Consider the following 25,166-nt stretch of genomic DNA (forward strand, 5'->3'; position numbering starts at 1 on the left):
TGCCTGACTCTCCTGCTAGGCTTGGGAAGCTTGGTCTCCCTGCTGAGGTAAGGCCAAACGTCCTGCCGAGCCTTACACTCGAACTGTGGCCAAGCCCCCTTGCCTGACTCTCCTACTCGGCTTGGGAAGCTTGGTCTCCCTGCCGAGGTAAGGTCGAACGTCCTGCCGAGCATTTCACTCGAACTCCGCCCAAGACTTCTTGCCTGACTCTCCTACTAGGCTTGGGAAGCTTGGTCTCCCTGCCGAGGTAAGGTCGAACGTCCTGCCGAGCCTTACACTCGAACTCCGGCCAAGCCGCCTTGCCTGACTCTCCTATTAGGCTTGGGAAGCTTGGTCTCCCTGCCGAGGTAAGGTCGAACGTCCTGCTGAGTCTTACACTCGAACTCCAGCCAAGCCCCCTTGCCTGACCCTCCGAGGCTTGGGAAGCTTGGTCTCCCTGCTGAGGTAAGGTCGAACGTCCTGCCGAGCCTTACACTCGAACTCTGGCCAAGCCCCCTTGCCTGAGTCTCCTACTAGGCTTGGGAAGCTTGGTCTCCCTGCCGAGGTAAGGTCGAACGTCCTGCCGAGCCTTACACTCGAACTCCGGCCAAGCCGCCTTGCCTGACTCTCCTATGAGGCTTGGGAAGCTTGGTCTCCCTGCCGAGGTAAGGTAGAAAGTCCGGCCGAGCTTTACACTCGAACTCCAGCCAAGCCCCCTTGCCTGACTCTCCTGCTAGGCTTGGGAAGCTTGGTCTCCCTGCCGAGGTAAGGTCGAACGTCCTGCCGAGCCTTACACTCGAACTCGGGCCAAGTCCCCTTGCCTTACTCTCCTACTAGGCTTGGGAAGGTTGGTCTCCCTGCTGAGGTAAGGTCGAACGTCCTGCCGAGCCTTACGCTCGAACTCCGGCCAAGCCCCCTTGCCTGACTCTCCTATTAGGCTTGGGAAGCTTGGTCTCCCTGCCGAGGTAAGGTCGAACGTCCTGCCGAGCCGTACACTCGAACTCCGGCCAAGCCCCCTTGCCTGACTCTCCTATTAGGCTTGGGAAGCTTGGTCTCCCTGCCGAGGTAAGGTCGAATGTCTTGCTGAGCCTTACACTCGAACTCCAGCCAAGCCCCCTTGCCTGACCCTCCGAGGCTTGGGAAGCTTGGTCTCCCTGCTGAGGTAAGGTCGAACGTCCTGCCGAGCCTTACACTCAAACTCTGGCCAAGCCCCCTTGCCTGACTCTCCTACTAGGCTTGGGAAGCTTGGTCTCCCTGCCGAGGTAAGGTCGAATGTCCTGCCGAGCCTTACACTCGAACTCCGGCCAAGCCCCCTTGCCTGACTCTCCTACGAGGCCTGGGAAGCTTGGTCTCCCTGCCGAGGTAAGGTAGAACGTCCTGCCGAGCTTTACACTCGAACTCCAGCCAAGCCCCCTTGCCTGACCCTCCGAGGCTTGGGAAGCTTGGTCTCCCTGCTGAGGTAAGGTCGAACGTCCTGCCGAGCCTTACACTCGAACTCTGGCCAAGCCCCCTTGCCTGACTCTCCTACTAGGCTTGGGAAGCTTGGTCTGCCTGCCGAGGTAAGGTCGAACGTCCTGCCGAGCCTTACACTCGAACTCCGGCCAAGCCGCCTTGCCTGACTCTCCTGCTTGGCTTGGGAAGCTTGGTCTCCCGGCTGAGGTAAGGTCGAACGTCCTGCCGAGCCTTACACTCGAACTCTGGCCAAGCCCCCTTGCCTGACTCTCCTACGAGGCTTGGGAAGCTTGGTCTCCCTGCCGAGGTATGGTAGAACGTCCTGCCGAGCTTTACACTCGAACTCCAGCCAAGCCCCCTTGCCTGACTCTCCTGCTTGGCTTGGGAAGCTTGGTCTCCCGGCTGAGGTAAGGTCAAATGTCCTGCCGAGCCTTACACTCGAACTCTGGCCAAGCCCCCTTGCCTGACTCTCCTACTAGGCTTGGGAAGCTTGGTCTCCCTGCCCAGGTAAGGTCGAACGTCCTGCCGAGCCTTACACTCGAACTCCGGCCAAGCCGCTTTGCCTGACTCTCCTATTAGGCTTGGGAAGCTTGGTCTCCCTGCGGAGGTAAGGTCGAACGTCCTGCCGAACCTTACACTCGAACTCCGGCCAAGCCGCCTTGCCTGACTCTCCTATTAGGCTTGGGAAGCTTGGTCTCCCTGCCGAGGTAAGGTCGAACGTCCTGCCGAGCCTTACACTCGAACTCCGGCCAAGCCGCCTTGCCTGACTCTCCTACTAGGCTTGGGAAGCTTGGTCTCCCTGCCGAGGTAATGTCGAACGTCCTGCCGTGCCTTACACTCGAACTCCGGCCAAGCCCCCTTGCCTGACTCTCCAACTAGGCTTGGGAAGCTTGGTCTCCCTGCCGAGGTAACGTAGAACGTCCTGCCGCGCTTTACACTCGAACTCCAGCCAAGCCCCCTTGCCTGACTCTCCTGCTAGGCTTGGGAAGCTTGGTCTCCCTGCCGAGGTAAGGTAGAACGTCCTGCCGAGCTTTACACTCGAACTCCAGCCAAGCCCCCTTGCCTGACTCTCCTGCTAGGCTTGGGAAGCTTGGTCTCCCTGCCGAGGTAAGGCCAAACGTCCTGCCGAGCCTTACACTCGAACTCCGCCCATGCCCCTTTGCCTGACTCCCCCACTAGGCTTGGAATGCTTGGTCTCCCTGCCGAGGTAAAGTCGAACGTCCTGCTCTGCTTTACACTCGAACTCCAGCCAAGCCCCCTTGCCTGACCCTCCGAGGCTTGGGAAGATTGGTCTCCCTGCTGAGGTAAGGTCGAACGTCCTGCCGAGCCTTACACTCGAACTCTGGCCAAGCCCCCTTGCCTGACTCTCCTACTAGGCTTGGGAAGCTTGGTCTGCCTGCCGAGGTAAGGTCGAACGTCCTGCCGAGCCTTACACTCGAACTCCGGCCAAGCCGCCTTGCCTGACTCTCCTGCTTGGCTTGGGAAGCTTGGTCTCCCGGCTGAGGTAAGGTCGAACGTCCTGCCGAGCCTTACACTCGAACTCTGGCCAAGCCCCCTTGCCTGACTCTCCTACGAGGCATGGGAAGCTTGGTCTCCCTGCCGAGGTATGGTAGAACGTCCTGCCGAGCTTTACACTCGAACTCCAGCCAAGCCCCCTTGCCTGACTCTCCTGCTTGGCTTGGGAAGCTTGGTCTCCCGGCTGAGGTAAGGTCAAATGTCCTGCCGAGCCTTACACTCGAACTCTGGCCAAGCCCCCTTGCCTGACTCTCCTACTAGGCTTGGGAAGCTTGGTCTCCCTGCCCAGGTAAGGTCGAACGTCCTGCCGAGCCTTACACTCGAACTCCGGCCAAGCCGCTTTGCCTGACTCTCCTATTAGGCTTGGGAAGCTTGGTCTCCCTGCGGAGGTAAGGTCGAACGTCCTGCCGAACCTTACACTCGAACTCCGGCCAAGCCGCTTTGCCTGACTCTCCTATTAGGCTTGGGAAGCTTGGTCTCCCTGCCGAGGTAAGGTCGAACGTCCTGCCGAGCCTTACACTCGAACTCCGGCCAAGCCGCCTTGCCTGACTCTCCTACTAGGCTTGGGAAGCTTGGTCTCCCTGCCGAGGTAATGTCGAACGTCCTGCCGTGCCTTACACTCGAACTCCGGCCAAGCCCCCTTGCCTGACTCTCCAACTAGGCTTGGGAAGCTTGGTCTCCCTGCCGAGGTAACGTAGAACGTCCTGCCGCGCTTTACACTCGAACTCCAGCCAAGCCCCCTTGCCTGACTCTCCTGCTAGGCTTGGGAAGCTTGGTCTCCCTGCCGAGGTAAGGTAGAACGTCCTGCCGAGCTTTACACTCGAACTCCAGCCAAGCCCCCTTGCCTGACTCTCCTGCTAGGCTTGGGAAGCTTGGTCTCCCTGCCGAGGTAAGGCCAAACGTCCTGCCGAGCCTTACACTCGAACTCTGGCCAAGCCCCCTTGCCTGACTCTCCTGCTAGGCTTGGGAAGCTTGGTCTCCCTGCCGAGGTAAGGTCTAACGTCCTCCTGAGCCTTACACTTGAACTCCGCCCATGCCCCTTTGCCTGACTCCCCCACTAGGCTTGGAATGCTTGGTCTCCCTGCCGAGGTAAAGTCGAACGTCCTGCTCTGCTTTACACTCGAACTCCGGCCAAGCCGCCTTGCCTGACTCTCCTGCTAGGCTTGGGAAGCTTGGTCTCCCTGCCGAGGTAAGGTCGGACGTCCTGCCGAGCCTTACACTCTATCTCGGGCCAAGTCCCCTTGCCTGACTCTCCTACTAGGCTTGGGAAGCTTGGTCTCCCTGCCGAGGTAAGGTCAAACGTCCTGCCGAGCCTTACACTCGAACTCCGGCCAAGCCCCCTTGTCTGACTCTCCTACGAGGCTTGGGAAGCTTGGTCTCCCTGCCGAGGTAAGGTAGAACGTCCTGCCGAGCTTTACACTCGAACTCCAGCCAAGCCCCCTTGCCTGACTCTCCTGCTAGGCTTGGGAAGCTTGGTCTCCCTGCTGAGGTAAGGCCAAACGTCCTGCCGAGCCTTACACTCGAACTCTGGCCAAGCCCCCTTGCCTGACTCTCCTACTCGGCATGGGAAGCTTGGTCTCCCTGCCGAGGTAAGGTCGAACGTCCTGCCGAGCATTTCACTAGAACTCCGCCCAAGACCTCTTGCCTGACTCTCCTACTAGGCTTGGGAAGCTTGGTCTCCCTACCGAGGTAAGGTAGAACGTCCTGCCGAGCTTTACACTCGAACTCCAGCCAAGCCCCCTTGCCTGACTCACTAGCCAGGCTTGGGAAGCTTGGTCTCCCTGCTGAGGTAAGGTCGAACGTCCTGCCGAGTCTTACACTCGAACTCCAGCCAAGCCCCCTTGCCTGACTCACCTGCTAGGCTTGGGAAGCTTGGTCTCCCTGCTGAGGTAAGGTCAAACGTCCAGCCGAGCCTTACACTCGAACTCTGGCCAAGCCCCCTTGCCTGACTCTCCTACTAGGCTTGGGAAGCTTGGTCTCCCTGCCGAGGTAAGGTCGAACGTCCTGCCGAGCCTTACACTCGAACTCCGGCCAAGCCCCCTTGCCTGACTCTCCTACTAGGCTTGGGAAACTTGGTCTCCCTGCCGAGGTAAGGTCGAATGTCCTGCTGAGCCTTACACTTGAACTCCGCCCAAGCCCCCTTGCCTGACTCCCCTACTAGGCTTGGGAAGCTTGGTCTCCCTGCCGAGGTAAGGTCGAACGTCCTGCCGAGCCTTACACTCGAACTGCGGCCAAGCCCCCTTGCCTGACTCTCCTACTAGGCTTGGGAAACTTGGTCTCCCTGCCGAGGTAAGGTCGAAGGTCCTGCCGAGCCTTACACTCGAACTCTGGCCTAGCTCCATTGCCTGACTCTCCTACTAGGCTTGGGAAGATTGGTCTCCCTGCCGAGGTAAGGTCGAACGTCCTACCGAGCCTTACACTCGAACTCCGGCCAAGCCCCCTTGCCTGACTCTCCTACTAGGCTTGGGAAGCTTGGTCTCCCTGCCGAGGTAAGGTCGAACGTCCTGCCGAGCCTTACACTCGAACTCCGGCCAAGCCCCCTTGCCTGACTCTCCTACTAGGCTTGGGAAACTTGGTCTCCCTGCCGAGGTAAGGTCGAACGTCCTGCCGAGCCTTACACTCGAACTCCGGCCTAGCTCCCTTGCCTGACTCTCCTACTAGGCTTGGGAAGCTTGGTCTCCCTGCCGAGGTAAGGTCGAACGTCCTGCAAAGCCTTACACTCCAACTCCAGCAAAGCCCCCTTGCCTGACTCTCCTACTAGGCTTGGGAAGCTTGGTCTCCCTGCCGAGGTAAGGTCGAATGTCCTACCGAGCCTTACACTCGAACTCCGGCCCAGCCCCCTTGCCTGACTCTCCTATTAGGCTTGGGAAGCTTGGTCTCCCTGCCGAGGTAAGGTCGAACGTCCTGCCGAGCCTTACACTCGAACTCCGGCCAAGCCGCCTTGCCTGACTCTCCTATTAGGCTTGGGAAGCTTGGTCTCCCTGCCGAGGTAAGGTCGAACGTCCTGCCGAGCCTTACACTCGAACTCCGGACAAGCCGCCTTGCCTGACTCTCCTACGAGGCTTGGGAAGCTTGGTCTCCCTGCCGAGGTAATGTCGAACGTCCTGCCGTGCCTTACACTCGAACTCCGGCCAAGCCCCCTTGCCTGACTCTCCTACTAGGCTTGGGAAGCTTGGTCTCCCTGCCGAGGTAACGTAGAACGTCCTGCCGCGCTTTACACTCGAACTCCAGCCAAGCCCCCTTGCCTGACTCTCCTGCTAGGCTTGGGAAGCTTGGTCTCCCTGCCGAGGTAAGGCCAAACGTCCTGCCGAGCCTTACACTCGAACTCTGGCCAAGCCCCCTTGCCTGACTCTCCTACGAGGCTTGGGAAGCTTGGTCTCCCTGCCGAGGTAAGGTAGAACGTCCTGCCGAGCTTTACACTCGAACTCCAGCCAAGCCCCCTTGCCTGACCCTCCGAGGCTTGGGAAGCTTGGTCTCCCTGCTGAGGTAAGGTCGAACGTCCTGCCGAGCCTTACACTCGAACTCTGGCCAAGCCCCCTTGCCTGACTCTCCTACTAGGCTTGGGAAGCTTGGTCTGCCTGCCGAGGTAAGGTCGAACGTCCTGCCGAGCCTTACACTCGAACTCCGGCCAAGCCGCCTTGCCTGACTCTCCTGCTTGGCTTGGGAAGCTTGGTCTCCCGGCTGAGGTAAGGTCAAACGTCCCGCCGAGCCTTACACTCGAACTCTGGCCAAGCCCCCTTGCCTGAGTCTCCTACTAGGCTTGGGAAGCTTGGTCTCCCTGCCGAGGTAAGGTCAAACGTCCTGCCGAGCCTTACACTCGAACTCTGGCCAAGCCCCCTTGCCTGACTCTCCTGCTAGGCTTGGGAAGCTTGGTCTCCCTGCCGAGGTAAGGTCAAACGTCCTGCCGAGCCTTACACTCGAACTCTGGCCAAGCCCCCTTGCCTGACTCTCCTGCTAGGCTTGGGAAGCTTGGTCTCCCTGCCCAGGTAAGGTCGTACGTCCTGCCGAGTCTTACACTCGAACTCCGGCCAAGCCGCTTTGCCTGACTCTCCTATTAGGCTTGGGAAGCTTGGTCTCCCTGCGGAGGTAAGGTCGAACGTCCTGCCGAACCTTACACTCGAACTCCGGCCAAGCCGCCTTGCCTGACTCTCCTATTAGGCTTGGGAAGCTTGGTCTCCCTGCCGAGGTAAGGTCTAACGTCCTGCCGAGCCTTACACTCGAACTCCGGCCAAGCCGCCTTGCCTGACTCTCCTACTAGGCTTGGGAAGCTTGGTCTCCCTGCCGAGGTAATGTCGAACGTCCTGCCGTGCCTTACACTCGAACTCCGGCCAAGCCCCCTTGCCTGACTCTCCTACTAGGCTTGGGAAGCTTGGTCTCCCTGCCGAGGTAACGTAGAACGTCCTGCCGCGCTTTACACTCGAACTCCAGCCAAGCCCCCTTGCCTGACTCTCCTGCTAGGCTTGGGAAGCTTGGTCTCCCTGCCGAGGTAAGGTAGAACGTCCTGCCGAGCTTTACACTCGAACTCCAGCCAAGCCCCCTTGCCTGACTCTCCTGCTAGGCTTGGGAAGCTTGGTCTCCCTGCCGAGGTAAGGCCAAACGTCCTGCCGAGCCTTACACTCGAACTCTGGCCAAGCCCCCTTGCCTGACTCTCCTACGAGGCTTGGGAAGCTTGGTCTCCCTGCCGAGGTAAGGTAGAACGTCCTGCCGAGCTTTACACTCGAACTCCAGCCAAGCCCCCTTGCCTGACCCTCCGAGGCTTGGGAAGCTTGGTCTCCCTGCTGAGGTAAGGTCGAACGTCCTGCCGAGCCTTACACTCGAACTCTGGCCAAGCCCCCTTGCCTGACTCTCCTACTAGGCTTGGGAAGCTTGGTCTGCCTGCCGAGGTAAGGTCGAACGTCCTGCCGAGCCTTACACTCGAACTCCGGCCAAGCCGCCTTGCCTGACTCTCCTGCTTGGCTTGGGAATCTTGGTCTCCCGGCTGAGGTAAGGTCAAACGTCCTGCCGAGCCTTACACTCGAACTCTGGCCAAGCCCCCTTGCCTGACTCTCCTACTAGGCTTGGGAAGCTTGGTCTCCCTGCCGAGGTAAGGTCGAACGTCCTGCCGAGCCTTACACTCGAACTCCGGCCAAGCCCCCTTGCCTGACTCTCCTACTAGGCTTGGGAAACTTGGTCTCCCTGCCGAGGTAAGGTCGAATGTCCTGCTGAGCCTTACACTTGAACTCCGCCCAAGCCCCCTTGCCTGACTCCCCTACTAGGCTTGGGAAGCTTGGTCTCCCTGCCGAGGTAAGGTCGAACGTCCTGCCGAGCCTTACACTCGAACTCCGGCCAAGCCCCCTTGCCTGACTCTCCTACTAGGCTTGGGAAACTTGGTCTCCCTGCCGAGGTAAGGTCGAACGTCCTACCGAGCCTTACACTCGAACTCCGGCCAAGCCGCCTTGCCTGACTCTCCTACTAGGCTTGGGAAGCTTGGTCTCCCTGCCGAGGTAATGTCGAACGTCCTGCCGTGCCTTACACTCGAACTCCGGCCAAGCCCCCTTGCCTGACTCTCCTACTAGGCTTGGGAAGCTTGGTCTCCCTGCCGAGGTAACGTAGAACGTCCTGCCGCGCTTTACACTCGAACTCCAGCCAAGCCCCCTTGCCTGACTCTCCTGCTAGGCTTGGGAAGCTTGGTCTCCCTGCCGAGGTAAGGTAGAACGTCCTGCCGAGCTTTACACTCGAACTCCAGCCAAGCCCCCTTGCCTGACTCTCCTGCTAGGCTTGGGAAGCTTGGTCTCCCTGCCGAGGTAAGGCCAAACGTCCTGCCGAGCCTTACACTCGAACTCTGGCCAAGCCCCCTTGCCTGACTCTCCTACGAGGCTTGGGAAGCTTGGTCTCCCTGCCGAGGTAAGGTAGAACGTCCTGCCGAGCTTTACACTCGAACTCCAGCCAAGCCCCCTTGCCTGACTCCCCTACTAGGCTTGGGAAGCTTGGTCTCCCTGCCGAGGTAAGGTCGAACGTCCTGCCGAGCCTTACACTCGAACTCCGGCCAAGCCCCCTTGCCTGACTCTCCTACTAGGCTTGGGAAACTTGGTCTCCCTGCCGAGGTAAGGTCGAAGGTCCTGCCGAGCCTTACACTCGAACTCCGGCCTAGCTCCCTTGCCTGACTCTCCTACTAGGCTTGGGAAGCTTGGTCTCCCTGCCGAGGTAAGGTCGAACGTCCTGCCGAGCCTTACACTCGAACTCCGGCCAAGCCCCCTTGCCTGACTCTCCTACTAGGCTTGGGAAACTTGGTCTCCCTGCCGAGGTAAGGTCGAATGTCCTGCTGAGCCTTACACTCGAACTCCGGCCAAGCCCCCTTGCCTGACTCTCCTACTAGGCTTGGGAAACTTGGTCTCCCTGCCGAGGTAAGGTCGAAGGTCCTGCCGAGCCTTACACTCGAACTCTGGCCTAGCTCCATTGCCTGACTCTCCTACTAGGCTTGGGAAGATTGGTCTCCCTGCCGAGGTAAGGTCGAACGTCCTACCGAGCCTTACACTCGAACTCCGGCCAAGCCCCCTTGCCTGACTCTCCTACTAGGCTTGGGAAGCTTGGTCTCCCTGCCGAGGTAAGGTCGAATGTCCTACCGAGCCTTACACTCGAACTCCGGCCCAGCCCCCTTGCCTGACTCTCCTATTAGGCTTGGGAAGCTTGGTCTCCCTGCCGAGGTAAGGTCGAACGTCCTGCGGAGCCTTACACTCGAACTCCGGCCAAGCCGCCTTGCCTGACTCTCCTATTAGGCTTGGGAAGCTTGGTCTCCCTGCCGAGGTAAGGTCGAACGTCCTGCCGAGCCTTACACTCGAACTCCGGCCAAGCCGCCTTGCCTGACTCTCCTACGAGGCTTGGGAAGCTTGGTCTCCCTGCCGAGGTAATGTCGAACGTCCTGCCGTGCCTTACACTCGAACTCCAGCCAAGCCCCCTTGCCTGACTCTCCTGCTAGGCTTGGGAAGCTTGGTCTCCCTGCAGAGGTAAGGCCAAACGTCCTGCCGAGCCTTACACTCGAACTCTGGCCAAGCCCCCTTGCCTGACTCTCCTACGAGGCTTGGGAAGCTTGGTCTCCCTGCCGAGGTAAGGTAGAACGTCCTGCCGAGCTTTACACTCGAACTCCAGCCAAGCCCCCTTGCCTGACCCTCCGAGGCTTGGGAAGCTTGGTCTCCCTGCTGAGGTAAGGTCGAACGTCCTGCCGAGCCTTACACTCGAACTCTGGCCAAGCCCCCTTGCCTGACTCTCCTACTAGGCTTGGGAAGCTTGGTCTGCCTGCCGAGGTAAGGTCGAACGTCCTGCCGAGCCTTACACTCGAACTCCGGCCAAGCCGCCTTGCCTGACTCTCCTGCTTGGCTTGGGAAGCTTGGTCTCCCGGCTGAGGTAAGGTCAAACGTCCTGCCGAGCCTTACACTCGAACTCTGGCCAAGCCCCCTTGCCTGACTCTCCTACTAGGTTTGGGAAGCTTGGTCTCCCTGCCGAGGTAAGGTCAAACGTCCTGCCGAGCCTTACACTCGAACTCTGGCCAAGCCCCCTTGCCTGACTCTCCTGCTAGGCTTGGGAAGCTTGGTCTCCCTGCCGAGGTAAGGTCGAACGTCCTCCTGAGCCTTACACTTGAACTCCGTCCATGCCCCTTTGCCTGACTCCCCCACTAGGCTTGGAATGCTTGGTCTCCCTGCCGAGGTAAAGTCGAACGTCCTGCTGTGCTTTACACTCGAACTCCGGCCAAGCCGCCTTGCCTGACTCTCCTGCTAGGCTTGGGAAGCTTGGTCTCCCTGCCGAGGTAAGGTCGGACGTCCTGCCGAGCCTTACACTCTATCTCGGGCCAAGTCCCCTTGCCTGACTCTCCTACTAGGCTTGGGAAGCTTGGTCTCCCTGCCGAGGTAAGGTCAAACGTCCTGCCGAGCCTTACACTCGAACTCCGGCCAAGCCCCCTTGTCTGACTCTCCTACGAGGCTTGGGAAGCTTGGTCTCCCTGCCGAGGTAAGGTAGAACGTCCTGCCGAGCTTTACACTCGAACTCCAGTCAAGCCCCCTTGCCTGACTCACTAGCCAGGCTTGGGAAGCTTGGTCTCCCTGCTGAGGTAAGGTCGAACGTCCTGCCGAGTCTTACACTCGAACTCCAGCCAAGCCCCCTTGCCTGACTCACCTGCTAGGCTTGGGAAGCTTGGTCTCCCTGCTGAGGTAAGGTCAAACGTCCAGCCGAGCCTTACACTCGAACTCTGGCCAAGCCCCCTTGCCTGACTCTCCTACTAGGCTTGGGAAGCTTGGTCTCCCTGCCGAGGTAAGGTCGAACGTCCTGCCGAGCCTTACACTCGAACTCCGGCCAAGCCCCCTTGCCTGACCCTACTAGGCTTGGGAAACTTGGTCTCCCTGCCGAGGTAAGGTCGAATGTCCTGCTGAGCCTTACACTTGAACTCCGCCCAAGCCCCCTTGCCTGACTCCCCTACTAGGCTTGGGAAGCTTGGTCTCCCTGCCGAGGTAAGGTCGAACGTCCTGCCGAGCCTTACACTCGAACTCCGGCCAAGCCCCCTTGCCTGACTCTCCTACTAGGCTTGGGAAACTTGGTCTCCCTGCCGAGGTAAGGTCGAAGGTCCTGCCGAGCCTTACACTCGAACTCTGGCCTAGCTCCATTGCCTGACTCTCCTACTAGGCTTGGGAAGATTGGTCTCCCTGCCGAGGTAAGGTCGAACGTCCTACCGAGCCTTACACTCGAACTCCGGCCAAGCCCCCTTGCCTGACTCTCCTACTAGGCTTGGGAAGCTTGGTCTCCCTGCCGAGGTAAGGTCGAACGTCCTGCCGAGCCTTACACTCGAACTCCGGCCAAGCCCCCTTGCCTGACTCTCCTACTAGGCTTGGGAAACTTGGTCTCCCTGCCGAGGTAAGGTCGAACGTCCTGCCGAGCCTTACACTCGAACTCCGGCCTAGCTCCCTTGCCTGACTCTCCTACTAGGCTTGGGAAGCTTGGTCTCCCTGCCGAGGTAAGGTCGAACGTCCTGCAAAGCCTTACACTCCAGCTCCAGCAAAGCCCCCTTGCCTGACTCTCCTACTAGGCTTGGGAAGCTTGGTCTCCCTGCCGAGGTAAGGTCGAATGTCCTACCGAGCCTTACACTCGAACTCCGGCCCAGCCCCCTTGCCTGACTCTCCTATTAGGCTTGGGAAGCTTGGTCTCCCTGCCGAGGTAAGGTCGAACGTCCTGCCGAGCCTTACACTCGAACTCCGGCCAAGCCGCCTTGCCTGACTCTCCTATTAGGCTTGGGAAGCTTGGTCTCCCTGCCGAGGTAAGGTCGAACGTCCTGCCGAGCCTTACACTCGAACTCCGGCCAAGCCGCCTTGCCTGACTCTCCTACGAGGCTTGGGAAGCTTGGTCTCCCTGCCGAGGTAAGGTAGAACGTCCTGCCGAGCTTTACACTCGAACTCCAGTCAAGCCCCCTTGCCTGAGTCACTAGCTAGGCTTGGGAAGCTTGGTCTCCCTGCTGAGGTAAGGTCGAACGTCCTGTCGAGCCTTACACTCGAACTCCAGCCAAGCCCCCTTGCCTGACTCACCTGCTAGGCTTGGGAAGCTTGGTCTCCCTGCTGAGGTAAGGTCAAACGTCCAGCCGAGCCTTACACTCGAACTCTGGCCAAGCCCCCTTGCCTGACTCTCCTACTAGGCTTGGGAAGCTTGGTCTCCCTGCCGAGGTAAGGTCGAATGTCCTGACGAGCCTTACACTCCAACTCCGGCCAAGCCCCCTTGCCTGACTCTCCTACTAGGCTTGGGAAACTTGGTCTCCCTGCCGAGGTAAGGTCGAATGTCCTGCTGAGCCTTACACTTGAACTCCGCCCAAGCCCCCTTGCCTGACTCGCCTACTAGGCTTGGGAAACTTGGTCTCCCTGCCGAGGTAAGGTCGAACGTCCTGCCGAGCCTTACACTCGAACTCTGGCCTAGCTCCATTGCCTGACTCTCCGACTAGGCTTGGGAAGATTGGTCTCCCTGCCGAGGTAAGGTCGAACGTCCTGCCGAGCCTTACACTCAAACTCCGGCCAAGCCCCCTTGCCTGACTCTCCTACTAGGCTTGGGAAGCTTGGTCTCCCTGCCGAGGTAAGGTCGAATGTCCTACCGAGCCTTACACTCGAACTCCTGCCAAGCCCCCTTGCCTGACCCTACTAGGCTTGGGAAGCTTGGTCTCCCTGCCGAGGCAAGGTCGAACGTCCTGCCGAGCCTTACACTCGAACTCTGGCCAAGCCCCCTTGCCTGACTCTCATACTAGGCTTGGGAAGCTTGGTCTCCCTGCCGAGGTAAGGTCGAACGTCCTGCCGAGCCTTACACTCGAACTCCGGCCAAGCACCCTTGCCTGACTCTCCTACTAGGCTTGGGAAGCTTGGTCTCCCTGCCGAGGTAAGGCCGAACGTCCTGCCGAGCCTTACACTCGAACTCCGGCCAAGGCCCCTTGCCTGACTCTCCTACTAGGCTTGGAAAGCTTGGTCTCCCTGCCGAGGTAAGGTCAAACGTCCTACCGAGCCTTACACTCGAACTCCTGCCAAGCCCCCGTGCCTGACCCAACTAGGCTTCGGAAGCTTGGTCTCCCTGCCGAGGTAAGGTCGAACGTCCTGCCGAGCCTTACACTCGAACTCTGGCCAAGCCCCCTTGCCTGACTCTCCTACTAGGCTTGGGAAGCTCGGTCTCCCTGCCGAGGTAAGGTCGGATGTCCTGCTGAGCCTTACACTTGAACTCCGCCCAAGCCCCCTTGCCTGTCTCCCCCACTAGGCTTGGGAAGCTTGGTCTCCCTGCCGAGGTAAGGTCGAACGTCCTGCCGAGCCTTACACTCGAACTCCGGCCAAGCCCCCTTGCCTGACTCTCCGACTAGGCCTGGGAAGCTTGGTCTCCCTGCCGAGGTTAGGTCGAACGTCCTGCCGAGCCTTACACTCGAACTCCGGCCAAGCCGCCTTGCCTGACTCTCCTACGAGGCATGGGAAGCTTGGTCTCCCTGCCGAGGTAAGGTAGAACGTCCTGCTGAGCTTTACACTCGAACTCCGGCCAATCCCCCTTGCCTGACTCTCCTACTAGGCTTGGGAAGCTTGGTCTCCCTGCCGAGGTAAGGTCAAATGTCCTACCGAGCCTTACACTCGGACTCCTGCCAAGCCCCCTTGCCTGAGCCTACTAGGCTTGGGAAGCTTGGTCTCCCTGCCGAGGTAAGGTCAAAAGTCCTGCCGAGCCTTACACTCGAACTCCGGCCAAGCCCCCTTGCCTGACTCTCCTACTAGGCTTGGGAAGCTTGGTCTCCCTGCCGAGGTAAGGTCGAACGTCCTGCCGAGCCTTACACTCGAACTCCTGCCAAGCCCCCTTGCCTGACCCTACTAGGCTTGGGAAGCTTGGTCTCCCTGCCGAGGTAAGGTCGAACGTCCTGCCGAGCCTTACACTCGAACTCCGGCCAAGCCCCCTTGCCTGACTCTCCTACTAGGCTTGGGAAGCTTGGTCTCCCTTCCGAGGTAAGGTCGAACGTCCTGCCGAGCCTAACACTCGAACTCTGGCCAAGCCCACTTGCCTGACCCTAGTAGGCTTGGGAAGCTTGGTCTCCCTGCCGAGGTAAGGTAGAACGTCCTGCCGAGCTTTACACTCGAACTCCAGCCAAGCCCCCTTGCCTGACTCTCCTGCTAGGCCTGGGAAGCTTGGTCTCCCTGCCGAGGTAAGGTTGAACGTCCTGCCGAGTCTTACACTCGAACTCCGGCCAAGCCCCCTTGCCTGACCCTACTAGGCTTGGGAAGCTTGGTCTCCCTGCCGAGGTAAGGTCGAACGTCCTGCCGAGCCTTACACTCGAACTCCGGCCAAGCCCCCTTGCCTGAGTCTCATACTAGGCTTGGGAAGCTTGGTCTCCCTGCCGAGGTAAGTTCGAACGTCCTGCCGAGCCTTACACTCGAACTCCGGCCAATACCCCTTGCCTGACTCTCCTACTAGGCTTGGGAAACTTGGTCTCCCTGCCGAGGTAAGGTCGAACGTCCTGCCGAGCCTTACACTCGAACTCCGGCCTAGCTCCCTTGCCTGACTCTCCTACTAGGCTTGGGAAGCTTGGTCTCCCTGCCGAGGTAAGGTCGAACGTCCTGCGGAGCCTTTCACTCGAACTCCTGCCAAGCCCCCTTGCCTGACCCTTCTAGGCTTGGGAAGCTTGGTCTCCCTGCTGAGGTAAGGTCGAACGTCCTGCCGAGCCTTACACTCGAACTCCGGCCAAGCCCCCTTGCCTGACTCTCCGACTAGGCCTGGGAAGCTTGGTCTCCCTGCCGAGGTTAGGTCGAACGTCCTGCCGAGCCTTACACTCGAACTCCGGCCAAGCCGCCTTGCCTGACTCTCCTACGAGGCATGGGAAGCTTGGTCTCCCTGCCGAGGTAAGGTAGAACGTCCTGCTGAGCTTTACACTCGAACTCCGGCCAATCCCCCTTGCCTGACTCTCCTACTAGGCTTGGGAAGCTTGGTCTCCCTGCCGAGGTAAGGTCAAATGTCCTACCGAGCCTTACACTCGAACTCCTGCCAAGCCCCCTTGCCTGAGCCTACTAGGCTCGGGAAGCTTGGTCTCCCTGCCGAGGTAAGGTCAAAAGTCCTGCCGAGCCTTACACTCGAACTCCGGTCAAGCCCCCTTGCCTGACTCTCCTACTAGGCTTGGGAAGCTTGGTCTCCCTGCCGAGGTAAGGTCGAACGTCCTGCCGAGCCTTACACTCGAACTCCGGCCAAGCCCCCTTGCCTGACCCTACTAGGCTTGGGAAGCTTGGTCTCCCTGCCGAGGTAAGGTCGAACGTCCTGCCGAGCCTTACACTCGAACTCCGGCCTAGCTCCCTTGCCTGACTCTCCTACTAGGCTTGGGAAGCTTGGTCTCCCTGCCGAGGTAAGGTCGAACGTCCTGCAAAGCCTTACACTCCAGCTCCAGCAAAGCCCCCTTGCCTGACTCTCCTACTAGGCTTGGGAAGCTTGGTCTCCCTGCCGAGGTAAGGTCGAATGTCCTACCGAGCCTTACACTCGAACTCCGGCCCAGCCCCCTTGCCTGACTCTCCTATTAGGCTTGGGAAGCTTGGTCTCCCTGCCGAGGTAAGGTCGAACGTCCTGCCGAGCCTTACACTCGAACTCCGGCCAAGCCGCCTTGCCTGACTCTCCTATTAGGCTTGGGAAGCTTGGTCTCCCTGCCGAGGTAAGGTCGAACGTCCTGCCGAGCCTTACACTCGAACTCCGGCCAAGCCGCCTTGCCTGACTCTCCTACGAGGCTTGGGAAGCTTGGTCTCCCTGCCGAGGTAAGGTAGAACGTCCTGCCGAGCTTTACACTCGAACTCCAGTCAAGCCCCCTTGCCTGAGTCACTAGCTAGGCTTGGGAAGCTTGGTCTCCCTGCTGAGGTAAGGTCGAACGTCCTGTCGAGCCTTACACTCGAACTCCAGCCAAGCCCCCTTGCCTGACTCACCTGCTAGGCTTGGGAAGCTTGGTCTCCCTGCTGAGGTAAGGTCAAACGTCCAGCCGAGCCTTACACTCGAACTCTGGCCAAGCCCCCTTGCCTGACTCTCCTACTAGGCTTGGGAAGCTTGGTCTCCCTGCCGAGGTAAGGTCGAATGTCCTGACGAGCCTTACACTCCAACTCCGGCCAAGCCCCCTTGCCTGACTCTCCTACTAGGCTTGGGAAACTTGGTCTCCCTGCCGAGGTAAGGTCGAATGTCCTGCTGAGCCTTACACTTGAACTCCGCCCAAGCCCCCTTGCCTGACTCGCCTACTAGGCTTGGGAAACTTGGTCTCCCTGCCGAGGTAAGGTCGAACGTCCTGCCGAGCCTTACACTCGAACTCTGGCCTAGCTCCATTGCCTGACTCTCCGTCTAGGCTTGGGAAGATTGGTCTCCCTGCCGAGGTAAGGTCGAACGTCCTGCCGAGCCTTACACTCAAACTCCGGCCAAGCCCCCTTGCCTGACTCTCCTACTAGGCTTGGGAAGCTTGGTCTCCCTGCCGAGGTAAGGTCGAATGTCCTACCGAGCCTTACACTCGAACTCCTGCCAAGCCCCCTTGCCTGACCCTACTAGGCTTGGGAAGCTTGGTCTCCCTGCCGAGGTAAGGTCGAACGTCCTGCCGAGCCTTACACTCGAACTCTGGCCAAGCCCCCTTGCCTGACTCTCCTACTAGGCTTGGGAAGCTTGGTCTCCCAGCCGAGGTAAGGTCGAACGTCCTGCCGAGCCTTACACTCGAACTCCGGCCAAGCACCCTTGCCTGACTCTCCTACTAGGCTTGGGAAGCTTGGTCTCCCTGCCGAGGTAAGGCCGAACGTCCTGCCGAGCCTTACACTCGAACTCCGGCCAAGGCCCCTTGCCTGACTCTCCTACTAGGCTTGGAAAGCTTGGTCTCCCTGCCGAGGTAAGGTCAAACGTCCTACCGAGCCTTACACTCGAACTCCTGCCAAGCCCCCGTGCCTGACCCAACTAGGCTTCGGAAGCTTGGTCTCCCTGCCGAGGTAAGGTCGAACGTCCTGCCGAGCCTTACACTCGAACTCTGGCCAAGCCCCCTTGCCTGACTCTCCTACTAGGCTTGGGAAGCTCGGTCTCCCTGCCGAGGTAAGGTCGGATGTCCTGCTGAGCCTTACACTTGAACTCCGCCCAAGCCCCCTTGCCTGTCTCCCCCACTAGGCTTGGGAAGCTTGGTCTCCCTGCCGAGGTAAGGTCGAACGTCCTGCCGAGCCTTACACTCGAACTCCGGCCAAGCCCCCTTGCCTGACTCTCCGACTAGGCCTGGGAAGCTTGGTCTCCCTGCCGAGGTTAGGTCGAACGTCCTGCCGAGCCTTACACTCGAACTCCGGCCAAGCCGCCTTGCCTGACTCTCCTACGAGGCATGGGAAGCTTGGTCTCCCTGCCGAGGTAAGGTAGAACGTCCTGCTGAGCTTTACACTCGAACTCCGGCCAATCCCCCTTGCCTGACTCTCCTACTAGGCTTGGGAAGCTTGGTCTCCCTGCCGAGGTAAGGTCAAATGTCCTACCGAGCCTTACACTCGGATTCCTGCCAAGCCCCCTTGCCTGAGCCTACTAGGCTTGGGAAGCTTGGTCTCCCTGCCGAGGTAAGGTCAAAAGTCCTGCCGAGCCTTACACTCGAACTCCGGCCAAGCCCCCTTGCCTGACTCTCCTACTAGGCTTGGGAAGCTTGGTCTCCCTGCCGAGGTAAGGTCGAACGTCCTGCCGAGCCTTACACTCGAACTCCTGCCAAGCCCCCTTGCCTGACCCTACTAGGCTTGGGAAGCTTGGTCTCCCTGCCGAGGTAAGGTCGAACGTCCTGCCGAGCCTTACACTCGAACTCCGGCCAAGCCCCCTTGCCTGACTCTCCTACTAGGCTTGGGAAGCTTGGTCTCCCTTCCGAGGTAAGGTCGAACGTCCTGCCGAGCCTAACACTCGAACTCTGGCCAAGCCCACTTGCCTGACCCTAGTAGGCTTGGGAAGCTTGGTCTCCCTGCCGAGGTAAGGTAGAACGTCCTGCCGAGCTTTACACTCGAACTCCAGCCAAGCCCCCTTGCCTGACTCTCCTGCTAGGGCTGGGAAGCTTGGTCTCCCTGCCGAGGTAAGGTTGAACGTCCTGCCGAGTCTTACACTCGAACTCCGGCCAAGCCCCCTTGCCTGACCCTACTAGGCTTGGGAAGCTTGGTCTCCCTGCCGAGGTAAGTTCGAACGTCCTGCCGAGCCTTACACTCGAACTCCGGCCAATACCCCTTGCCTGACTCTCCTACTAGGCTTGGGAAACTTGGTCTCCCTGCCGAGGTAAGGTCGAACGTCCTGCCGAGCCTTACACTCGAACTCCGGCCTAGCTCCCTTGCCTGACTCTCCTACTAGGCTTGGGAAGCTTGGTCTCCCTGCCGAGGTAAGGTCGAACGTCCTGCGGAGCCTTTCACTCGAACTCCTGCCAAGCCCCCTTGCCTGACCCTTCTAGGCTTGGGAAGCTTGGTCTCCCTGCTGAGGTAAGGTCGAACGTCCTGCCGAGCCTTACACTCGAACTCCGGCCAAGCCCCCTTGCCTGACTCTCCGACTAGGCCTGGGAAGCTTGGTCTCCCTGCCGAGGTTAGGTCGAACGTCCTGCCGAGCCTTACACTCGAACTCCGGCCAAGCCGCCTTGCCTGACTCTCCTACGAGGCATGGGAAGCTTGGTCTCCCTGCCGAGGTAAGGTAGAACGTCCTGCTGAGCTTTACACTCGAACTCCGGCCAATCCCCCTTGCCTGACTCTCCTACTAGGCTTGGGAAGCTTGGTCTCCCTGCCGAGGTAAGGTCAAATGTCCTACCGAGCCTTACACTCGAACTCCTGCCAAGCCCCCTTGCCTGAGCCTACTAGGCTCGGGAAGCTTGGTCTCCCTGCCGAGGTAAGGTCAAAAGTCCTGCCGAGCCTTACACTCGAACTCCGGTCAAGCCCCCTTGCCTGACTCTCCTACTAGGCTTGGGAAGCTTGGTCTCCCTGCCGAGGTAAGGTCGAACGTCCTGCCGAGCCTTACACTCGAACTCCGGCCAAGCCCCCTTGCCTGACCCTACTAGGCTTGGGAAGCTTGGTCTCCCTGCCGAGGTAAGGTCGAACGTCCTGCCGAGCCTTACACTCGAACTCCGGCCAAGCCCCCTTGCCTGACTCTCCTACTAGGCTTGGGAAGCTTGGTCTCCCTTCCGAGGTAAGGTCGAACGTCCTGCCGAGCCTTACACTCGAACTCTGGCCTAGCTGCCTTGCCTGACTGTCCTACGAGGCTTGGGAAGCTTGGTCTCCCTGCCGAGGTAAGGTAGAACGTCCTGCCGAGCTTTACACTCGAACTCCAGCCAAGCCCCCTTGCCTGACTCTCCTGCTAGGCCTGGGAAGCTTGGTCTCCCTGCCGAGGTAAGGTTGAACGTCCTGCCGAGTCTTACACTCGAACTCCGGCCAAGCCCCCTTGCCTGACCCTACTAGGCTTGGGAAGCTTGGTCTCCCTGCCGAGGTAAGGTCGAACGTCCTGCCGAGCCTTACACTCGAACTCCGGCCAAGCCCCCTTGCCTGAGTCTCATACTAGGCTTGGGAAGCTTGGTCTCCCTGCCGAGGTAAGGTCGAACGTCCTGCCGAGCCTTACACTCGAACTCCGGCCAATACCCCTTGCCTGACTCTCCTACTAGGCTTGGGAAACTTGGTCTCCCTGCCGAGGTAAGGTCGAACGTCCTGCGGAGCCTTTCACTCGAACTCCTGCCAAGCCCCCTTGCCTGACTCTCCTACTAGGCTTGGGAGCTTGGCCTCCCTGCCGAGGTAAGGTCGAACGTCCTACCGAGCCTTACACTCGAACTCCTGCCAAGCCGCCTTGCCTGACCCTACTAGGCTTGGGAAGCTTGGTCTCCCTGCCGAGGTAAGGTCGAACGTCCTGCCGAGCCTTACACTCGAACTCTGGCCAAGCCCCCTTGCCTGACCCTACTAGGCTTGGGAAGCTTGGTCTCCCGGCTGAGGTAAGGTCGAACGTCCTGCCGAGCCTTACACTCGAACTCCTGCCAAGCCCCCTTGCCTGACTCTCCTACTAGGCTTGGAAAGCTTGGTCTCCCTGCCGAGGTAAGGTCGAACGTCCTGCCGTGCTTTACACTCGAACTCCGGCCAAGCCCCCTTGCCTGACTCTCCTGCTAGGCTTGGGAAGCTTGGTCTCCCTGCCGAGGTAAGGTCGAACGTCCTGCCGAGCCTTACACTCGAACTCCGGCCAAGCCCCCTTGCCTGACTCTCCGACTAGGCCTGGGAATCTTGGTCTCCCTGCCGAGGTTAGGTCGAACGTCCTGCCGAGCCTTACACTCGAACTCCGGCCAAGCCGCCTTGCCTGACTCTCCTACGAGGCATGGGAAGCTTGGTCTCCCTGCCGAGGCAAGGTAGAATATCCTGCTGAGCTTTACACTCGAACTCCGGCCAATCCCCCTTGCCTGACTCTCCTACTAGGCTTGGGAAGCTTGTTCTCCCTGCCGAGGTAAGGTCAAATATCCTACCGAGCCTTACACTCGAACTCCGGCCAAGCCCCCTTGCCTGCGCCTTCTAGGCTTGGGAAGCTTGGTCTCCCTGCCGAGGTAAGGTCAAAAGTCCTGCCGAGCCTTACACTCGAACTCCGGCCAAGCCCCCTTGCCTGAAACTCCTACTAGGCTTGGGAAGCTTGGTCTCCCTGCCGAGGTAATCTGGAACGTCCTGCCGAGCCTTACACTCGAACTCCGGCCAAGCCCCCTTGCCTGACTCTCCTACTAGGCTTGGGAAGCTTGGTCTCCCTGCCGGGGTAAGGTCGAACGTCCTGCCGAGCCTTACGCTCGAACTCCGGCCAAGCCCCCTTGCCTGACTCTCCTACTAGGCTTGGGAAGCTTGGTCTCCCTGCCGGGGTAAGGTCGAACGTCCTGCCGAGCCTTACACTCGAACTCCGGCCAAGCCCCCTTGCCTGACTCTCCTACTAGGCTCGGGAAGCTTGGTCTCCCTACCGAGGTAAGGTCGAACGTCCTGCCGAGCCTTACACTCGAACTCTGGCCAAGCCCTCTTGCCTGACTCTCCTACTAGGCTTGGGAAGCTTGTTCTCCCTGCCGAGGTAAGGTCGAACGTCCTGCTGTGCTTTACACTCGAACTCCGGCCAAGCCCCCTTGCCTGACTCTCCGACTAGGCCTGGGAAGCTTGGTCTCCCTGCCGAGGTTAGGTCGATCGTCCTGCCGAGCCTTACACTCGAACTCCGGCCAAGCCCCCTTGCCTGACTCTCCTACTAGGCTTGGGAAGCTTGGTCTCCCTGCCGGGGTAAGGTCGAACGTCCTGCCGAGCCTTACACTCGAACTCCGGCCAAGCCCCCTTGCCTGACTCTCCTACTAGGCTCGGGAAGCTTGGTCTCCCTGCCGGGGTAAGGTCGAACGTCCTGCCGAGCCTTACACTCGAACTCCGGCCAAGCCCCCTTGCCTGACCCTACTAGGCTTGGGAAGCTTGGTCTCCCTGCCGAGGTAAGGTCGAACGTCCTGCCGAGCCTTACACTCGAACTCCGGCCAAGCCCCCTTGCCTGACTCTCCTACTAGGCTTGGGAAGCTTGGTCTCCCTTCCGAGGTAAGGTCGAACGTCCTGCCGAGCCTAACACTCGAACTCTGGCCAAGCCCACTTGCCTGACCCTAGTAGGCTTGGGAAGCTTGGTCTCCCTGCCGAGGTAAGGTAGAACGTCCTGCCGAGCTTTACACTCGAACTCCAGCCAAGCCCCCTTGCCTGACTCTCCTGCTAGGCCTGGGAAGCTTGGTCTCCCTGCCGAGGTAAGGTTGAACGTCCTGCCGAGTCTTACACTCGAACTCCGGCCAAGCCCCCTTGCCTGACCCTACTAGGCTTGGGAAGCTTGGTCTCCCTGCCGAGGTAAGGTCGAACGTCCTGCCGAGCCTTACACTCGAACTCCGGCCAAGCCCCCTTGCCTGAGTCTCATACTAGGCTTGGGAAGCTTGGTCTCCCTGCCGAGGTAAGTTCGAACGTCCTGCCGAGCCTTACACTCGAACTCCGGCCAATACCCCTTGCCTGACTCTCCTACTAGGCTTGGGAAACTTGGTCTCCCTGCCGAGGTAAGGTCGAACGTCCTGCCGAGCCTTACACTCGAACTCCGGCCTAGCTCCCTTGCCTGACTCTCCTACTAGGCTTGGGAAGCTTGGTCTCCCTGCCGAGGTAAGGTCGAACGTCCTGCGGAGCCTTTCACTCGAACTCCTGCCAAGCCCCCTTGCCTGACCCTTCTAGGCTTGGGAAGCTTGGTCTCCCTGCTGAGGTAAGGTCGAACGTCCTGCCGAGCCTTACACTCGAACTCCGGCCAAGCCCCCTTGCCTGACTCTCCGACTAGGCCTGGGAAGCTTGGTCTCCCTGCCGAGGTTAGGTCGAACGTCCTGCCGAGCCTTACACTCGAACTCCGGCCAAGCCGCCTTGCCTGACTCTCCTACGAGGCATGGGAAGCTTGGTCTCCCTGCCGAGGTAAGGTAGAACGTCCTGCTGAGCTTTACACTCGAACTCCGGCCAATCCCCCTTGCCTGACTCTCCTACTAGGCTTGGGAAGCTTGGTCTCCCTGCCGAGGTAAGGTCAAATGTCCTACCGAGCCTTACACTCGAACTCCTGCCAAGCCCCCTTGCCTGAGCCTACTAGGCTCGGGAAGCTTGGTCTCCCTGCCGAGGTAAGGTCAAAAGTCCTGCCGAGCCTTACACTCGAACTCCGGTCAAGCCCCCTTGCCTGACTCTCCTACTAGGCTTGGGAAGCTTGGTCTCCCTGCCGAGGTAAGGTCGAACGTCCTGCCGAGCCTTACACTCGAACTCCGGCCAAGCCCCCTTGCCTGACCCTACTAGGCTTGGGAAGCTTGGTCTCCCTGCCGAGGTAAGGTCGAACGTCCTGCCGAGCCTTACACTCGAACTCCGGCCAAGCCCCCTTGCCTGACTCTCCTACTAGGCTTGGGAAGCTTGGTCTCCCTTCCGAGGTAAGGTCGAACGTCCTGCCGAGCCTTACACTCGAACTCTGGCCTAGCTGCCTTGCCTGACTGTCCTACGAGGCTTGGGAAGCTTGGTCTCCCTGCCGAGGTAAGGTAGAACGTCCTGCCGAGCTTTACACTCGAACTCCAGCCAAGCCCCCTTGCCTGACTCTCCTGCTAGGCCTGGGAAGCTTGGTCTCCCTGCCGAGGTAAGGTTGAACGTCCTGCCGAGTCTTACACTCGAACTCCGGCCAAGCCCCCTTGCCTGACCCTACTAGGCTTGGGAAGCTTGGTCTCCCTGCCGAGGTAAGGTCGAACGTCCTGCCGAGCCTTACACTCGAACTCCGGCCAAGCCCCCTTGCCTGAGTCTCATACTAGGCTTGGGAAGCTTGGTCTCCCTGCCGAGGTAAGGTCGAACGTCCTGCCGAGCCTTACACTCGAACTCCGGCCAATACCCCTTGCCTGACTCTCCTACTAGGCTTGGGAAACTTGGTCTCCCTGCCGAGGTAAGGTCGAACGTCCTGCGGAGCCTTTCACTCGAACTCCTGCCAAGCCCCCTTGCCTGACTCTCCTACTAGGCTTGGGAGCTTGGCCTCCCTGCCGAGGTAAGGTCGAACGTCCTACCGAGCCTTACACTCGAACTCCTGCCAAGCCGCCTTGCCTGACCCTACTAGGCTTGGGAAGCTTGGTCTCCCTGCCGAGGTAAGGTCGAACGTCCTGCCGAGCCTTACACTCGAACTCTGGCCAAGCCCCCTTGCCTGACCCTACTAGGCTTGGGAAGCTTGGTCTCCCTGCTGAGGTAAGGTCGAACGTCCTGCCGAGCCTTACACTCGAACTCCTGCCAAGCCCCCTTGCCTGACTCTCCTACTAGGCTTGGAAAGCTTGGTCTCCCTGCCGAGGTAAGGTCGAACGTCCTGCCGTGCTTTACACTCGAACTCCGGCCAAGCCCCCTTGCCTGACTCTCCTGCTAGGCTTGGGAAGCTTGGTCTCCCTGCCGAGGTAAGGTCGAACGTCCTGCCGAGCCTTACACTCGAACTCCGGCCAAGCCCCCTTGCCTGACTCTCCGACTAGGCCTGGGAATCTTGGTCTCCCTGCCGAGGTTAGGTCGAACGTCCTGCCGAGCCTTACACTCGAACTCCGGCCAAGCCGCCTTGCCTGACCCTCCTACGAGGCATGGGAAGCTTGGTCTCCCTGCCGAGGCAAGGTAGAATATCCTGCTGAGCTTTACACTCGAACTCCGGCCAATCCCCCTTGCCTGACTCTCCTACTAGGCTTGGGAAGCTTGTTCTCCCTGCCGAGGTAAGGTCAAATGTCCTACCGAGACTTACACTCGAACTCCGGCCAAGCCCCCTTGCCTGCGCCTTCTAGGCTTGGGAAGCGTGGTCTCCCTGCCGAGGTAAGGTCAAAAGTCCTGCCGAGCCTTACACTCGAACTCCGGCCAAGCCCCCTTGCCTGAAACTCCTACTAGGCTTGGGAAGCTTGGTCTCCCTGCCGAGGTAATCTGGAACGTCCTGCCGAGCCTTACACTCGAACTCCGGCCAAGCCCCCTTGCCTGACTCTCCTACTAGGCTTGGGAAGCTTGGTCTCCCTGCCGGGGTAAGGTCGAACGTCCTGCCGAGCCTTACGCTCGAACTCCGGCCAAGCCCCCTTGCCTGACTCTCCTACTAGGCTTGGGAAGCTTGGTCTCCCTGCCGGGGTAAGGTCGAACGTCCTGCCGAGCCTTACACTCGAACTCCGGCCAAGCCCCCTTGCCTGACTCTCCTACTAGGCTCGGGAAGCTTGGTCTCCCTACCGAGGTAAGGTCGAACGTCCTGCCGAGCCTTACACTCGAACTCTG

Source organism: Vidua macroura, chromosome W (assembly GCF_024509145.1).
Source record: "Vidua macroura isolate BioBank_ID:100142 chromosome W, ASM2450914v1, whole genome shotgun sequence".
NCBI lineage: Eukaryota > Metazoa > Chordata > Aves > Passeriformes > Viduidae > Vidua > Vidua macroura.